The 5,698-nt window shown below is 36.5% G+C and overlaps 1 non-coding gene across 1 annotated transcript; it reads right to left on the reverse strand.

The window, feature by feature from the left end:
- Positions 1-3,239: 3,239 nt before the first annotated feature.
- Positions 3,240-3,346, reverse strand: LOC121208172 (small nucleolar RNA R71). Its single transcript, XR_005903123.1, has one exon. It is a non-coding gene; the product is annotated as a small nucleolar RNA R71 (small nucleolar RNA).
- Positions 3,347-5,698: the final 2,352 nt, after the last annotated feature.

The following is a 5,698-nucleotide window of genomic DNA, read 5'->3' on the forward strand; positions in this document are numbered from 1 at the left end:
AATTCACACAAAATAAACACAGAAAATAATTTTTAAATATTTTTTTGAATCAGATTCATGGTTCCGAAACCACCTTTTCGATTAAGGTCTAAATCAGGGTGTTACAATTATCCCTCTCGAGACTAGCAACGTCTAACCCTAGGTTGAATAATTGAAATCTCTTTCTAATTAACTCCCTAGGGTTGCATTAACTCGATCTTTGGATCCCCTTATTAGGTTTCACCCTAACCCGGCAAAATCTTGTCACCCTATCTCTAGGCGTGTAATCAACTCCGCTTAATTATGACAAATGTACTCTTAGACAGGGTCTATTCCTCCTCTGAGTAAGAGCTTAACTTGAATCAATATCCTGAAATATCAAAACAAGAATTAAGAACACAAAATTAAGAACAAGTCAAATATTTATCATACAATTCAGATAATAATAATAATATCTGTCTTAAGTTTCATTCCCCTTAGGTATTTAGGGGTTTTAGTTCATAACTAAAAAAGTAAACATCTTAGAAGAATAATAAATACAAAACATAAAGAAAAACCCAAAACTCCTGAAGGGAAATTGAGAGGAGATATTCAGTCTTGATGTTGAATCCAGCTTCTGAGATGGATCAATCGGCTTTCCTTGAGCAGTTCCCTGCTTCCTCCTCTGTAGCCCCTTGATCGCGTTATTTCATGATAGGCTTTAAATATTTATAATTAATTGTTCTTGAAACTAACTATTATCGCGATGTAGGCAAGTGTACCTATCAAACAGTAGTATGGTTTTAGTAAGACCGGATTGTCGAACCCAAAGGAACTAAAAGTACTAGTAATAACTGTCTTTTTATTATCTAGCCTAAGAATAAAGAGGTTTTGTTTTAATTAACTAATGATCTAAACTAAGAACGTACAAAGAATAGAATTGGGGAATTGCTTTTGGGAAAATCGATTGACTTGAGACAATACCTCAGGAAAAATCCACCTAGACTTTACTTGTTATTCTGGCTCCGAATCAGACAATTTATTCATTCAACTTGTTCCGTAGAGATCCCTAAGTGTCTGTTATTATCCCTATTCAAGACTAATAACATCTAATCCCTAGATTGAATAATCGAGACTTTTCTCTAATTAACACTCTAGGGTTGCATTAACTCGATCTATGGATCCCCTGATAAACCGTAAATTATACATATTTTTACCCCATGTTTAATGCATTTTATGGATGATTTCTCATTAGAATTGGTGAATTCGATGCTCCTAATGCTTTAATTCCATGTTTTACACTTAGGAGAGCATAGGAGAGCGAAAGGAGCCAAAAACGAGCCAAAAAAGGACAAAACTGACCAAATCAAGAAGATGACACGGCCTAAGCCTTGCCACACGGGTAGTTCACACGCCCGTGTCTTTTGAGGGTGTCGACCAAGGCTTTCACGATTCACACGGCCTAGTTGTTGACTCACAAGGCCATGTGCAATTTAACGGATCAAACACGGCCTGGCAATCACGTCACACGGGCGTGTCCCTGCCGAGCCCAAGTTAAGTCCAATTCAGAAAAGACCATTTTTAAGGGCTTCTAGGCATTCCAAAGCCTATAAATACACCCTAGAAGAGGAGAAAAAGGGAGACGGAGAAGGGGGGTAAGGAATTACCCCAAGGAAGCCGATTGATCCATCTCAGAAGTTGGATTCATCATCAAGACTGAAGATCTCTCCTCAATTCCCCTTTAGAAGTTTTGGGTTTTCTTTATGTTTTGTATTCTTTATTCTTCTGAGATTTTTTCTTATTTAGTTATGAACTAAATCCCCTAAATACCTAAGGGGAATGAAACCTAAGACGAATTTGTTATTATTTTCTGAATCATATGATAAATATTTAACTTGTTTTTAATTATTTGTTCTTAATTCTTGTTTTGATATCCCAGGGTACTGATTCAAGACATGCTCTTATTCAGAGGAGGAATAGACCCTGTCTAAGAGTACTTTTTTCATAATTAACTGGAGTTGATTGCACGCCTAGAAATAGGGTGATAAGATTTTGCCAGATTAGGGTGAAACCTAATAAGGGGATCCATAGATTGAGTTAATGCAACCCTAGAGTGTTAATTAGAGAAAAGTCTCGGTTATTCAATCTAGGGATTAGACGTTATTAGTCTTGAATAGGGATAATAACATAACTTAGGGATCTTTACGAAACAAGTTGAATGAATAAATTGTCCGGTTCGGAGCCAGAATAACAAGTAAAGTCTAGGTGGATTTTTCCTTAGGTATTATCTCAAGTCAATCGATTTTCCCAAAAGCAATTCCCCAATTCTTTTCTCCATGTGTTCTTAGTTTAGATAATTAGTTAATTAAAACAAAACCCCATTATTCTTAGGCTAGATAATAAAAAGACAGTCATTACTAGTACTTTTAGTTCCTTTGGGTTTGACAATCCGGTCTTGCTAAAACTATACTACTGTTCGATAGGTACACTTGCCTACATCGCGATATCAGTTAGTCTAGGTTTGATCTTCATTATAAATATTTATTACTTGTTACGAATCATGCGATCAAGTTTTTGGCGCCGTTGCCAGGGAACTAAAATATTAGGAATGCTTAATTTTTATTACTTTAGCCATTTAATTTAATTTCATTATTATTATTATTTATTAATTTACTTTTTTTCTTTCTCTTGGCAAGTTTTTATAGTTTATGACTAGAAGAAACCCGTTGAGACCATTACTTTTTGACGAAGAAATCGATCGTACAGTTCGCAGAAATCAAAGAGAAATAAGGCGCAGCGTAAGATACACGAAGAATGAGCAAGAAGATGATACTCAACCCCCAATTGAAGAGATAGCTGAAAACCAAGGCAATCAGCTACCTCCTGCAATTGCGGTTAATCAAAATCCTGCTCCACGTACTATGTATGATTATGCTAAACCTTCTCTAACAGGAACTGAATCTAGCATAGTTAGACCGGCTGTAGCTGCAAATACTTTTGAACTGAAACCTAACACAATTCAAATGATACAACAGTTTGTTCAGTTTGATGGTTTGCAGGATGAAGATCCCAACGCTCACTTAGCAAACTTTCTGGAATTTTGCGATACATTTAAAATCAATGGCATTTTTTATGATGCCATTCATCTTCAGTTATTTCCTTTTTCACTGAGAAACAAAGCTAAACAGTGGTTGAACTCGTTACCATGAGGGTCTATCACTACTTGAGAACAAATGACTGAAAATCTTTTACTAAAATACTTTCCGCCGGCTCAAATAGCTAAATTACGCAATGATATCTCTATTTTTATGCAGATGGATTTAGAAACACTTTACGATGCATAGGAGAGATACAAGGACTTACTGAGAAGGTGCCCTCACCATGGGTTACCGCTTTGCCTTCAAGTACAAACATTCCACAATGGTCTGGAACCCTCAACTCGGCAAATGGTTGACGTGGTTGCTGGCGGAACCATCAACAATAAAACACCGGAAGATGCCTATGAGTTTATAGAGGAGATGTTACTGAATAACTATCAATGGCAAGTCATGAGGACTAAGCCAATAAAAATGGCTGGCGTTTATAACATCGACTCAGTTACTATGCTGTCAAATCAGGTAGAACTTCTCAATAAAAAGATTGATGGTTTACTTGGTTCTACGCAGGTACATCCAGTAATGAGGTGTGACACGAGTGGAGGAGGTGTACATACAAAATATCAATCCTTCAATCCCACAACCGAAGAGGAACAAGCCAACTATATGGGTGACAATAACTTTAGATCTCAAAATAACCCATAGAGTAATATTTATAATGCAGGTTGGAGGAACCACCTAGATTTCTCCTAGGGTGGTCAAGGAAATCAAATACCACAACATCTTCCGGGCTACCAACAACCACCCTACCAATAGGAAAAGGAGCCAAACCTTGAAGAGATGCTCTCAAAGTTTATTTCGGTGTCTGAAACTCATTTTTAGAACACCGAGACAGCACTTAAGAATCAACAAGCATCGATCCAAGGACTTGAAATTCAGATAAGCCAGCTTTCCAAACTAATCCCGGAAAGACCACTAGGAAATTTACTTAGTAATACCAAATCAAGAGAGCATGTCAAAGTAGTTACACTAATGAGTGGGAAAGTGTTAGCAGAATCTGAAAAGAAGTTAGCACAAGAAGCTGTGGAAAGCGAAAGAAGGGAAGAAAAACCCGAAAATAGTGACAAATCTGTAACACCCCGTACCCGAGACCGTTGCCGGAGTCAAACACGAGGTGCAAACGGACTTAATTCATTTATTTGCACAGTCCATTTTAAAATTTCCAGACAAGCAGGCTAACTGCATCACTGTCACCTTAAAAATCATATCTCAAGTTCCAAAACTTGAAAACCAGTTCCGTAAATTTTTCCTGAAACTAGACTCATATGTACATCTACAAATTTTTTTCTAGAATTTTTGGTCAAGCCAATTAGTACAGTTTATTAGTTAAAGTATCCCCTATTTCAGGGTTCGACTACTCTGACCTTCATGCATTACGACTTAGATATATCCCTGTACAGGTCTTCAATACTTATGCCGTTTGTTTCTAAAGAAACTAGACTTGAAAATAAATCTATACATATATGGTATGACTTATAATTATCTCTGGTTAATTTATAATGAATTTCCAAAGGTAGAACTGGGGATCCAGAAATCGCTCTGGCCCTGTTTCACGAAAACTTAAACATCTCATAAAATATGGCTCATATGATTATTTCGTTACTTTCATATGAAAATAGATTCATCAAGGTTCGATTACATAATTTATTTACAATTTAATTCTTTTCCTACTATTTTTAGTGATTTTTCAAATTCACATCACTGCTGCTGTTGGTATTTGTTTTTAAGGTAGACTTTACCTATTTTATAATTTCCATGATTCAACTAGCCCTTTTACATACATAGCACAAAAATATGATCGTGATTAACCATTCCAATGGCTAATCATTACCAAGCATTTCCACACCTCTCAACAACCATATATATACAAAACGATTATAACGCTATGCTCAAAATATATAAGCCATTTTCGCATGGCTATCCAAATATATACAATACCAAAGTACTTGACTAACAACAAAAGGGCAGCCCTATACATGCCATTATCAGAGTTCAACTAAAAGAGTACCAAAAGGGCTTTGATAGTGTGGGCGACTTCGACTTTGACACTCCCGAGTCCGATAGCTGACGAACGAAAATCTATAAAACAGAGAATCAAAGAAACGGAATAAGCATTTAATGCTTAGTAAGTTTTGAGTAATGAAATCATGCACAACTGAAGTACAGCTTTTATATGATTAAACGAATAATTTCATATACACATATTCTCACAACCATACCTACTTCACATTTCCAACCCTTATATTCATACATAAGAAATCAACTTGACTAAAGGCCGGAAGCTTGTTAATCGATTGAGCGAATACTATTTAAAAGGGATCAATTATTCCAATGCATATACAAAACATACCTCAACGTTGGGGTTTTACGAGCGTATTAATTGAAATTATTACAGCAAGATTGCTCATTCTCAAACCAAGTACCTTCGAGATTTAGCCGGATATAGCTACTCACTCAAATGCCTTCGGACTTAGCCCGGTTATAGTAACTCGCACAAATGCCTTTGGACTTAGCCCGGATATAGTAACTCGCACAAATGCCTTCGGACTTAGCCCGGATATAGTAACTCGCACAAATGCCTTCGG

Source organism: Gossypium hirsutum, chromosome A01 (genome assembly GCF_007990345.1).
Source record: "Gossypium hirsutum isolate 1008001.06 chromosome A01, Gossypium_hirsutum_v2.1, whole genome shotgun sequence".
Taxonomy (NCBI): Eukaryota; Viridiplantae; Streptophyta; class Magnoliopsida; order Malvales; family Malvaceae; genus Gossypium; species Gossypium hirsutum.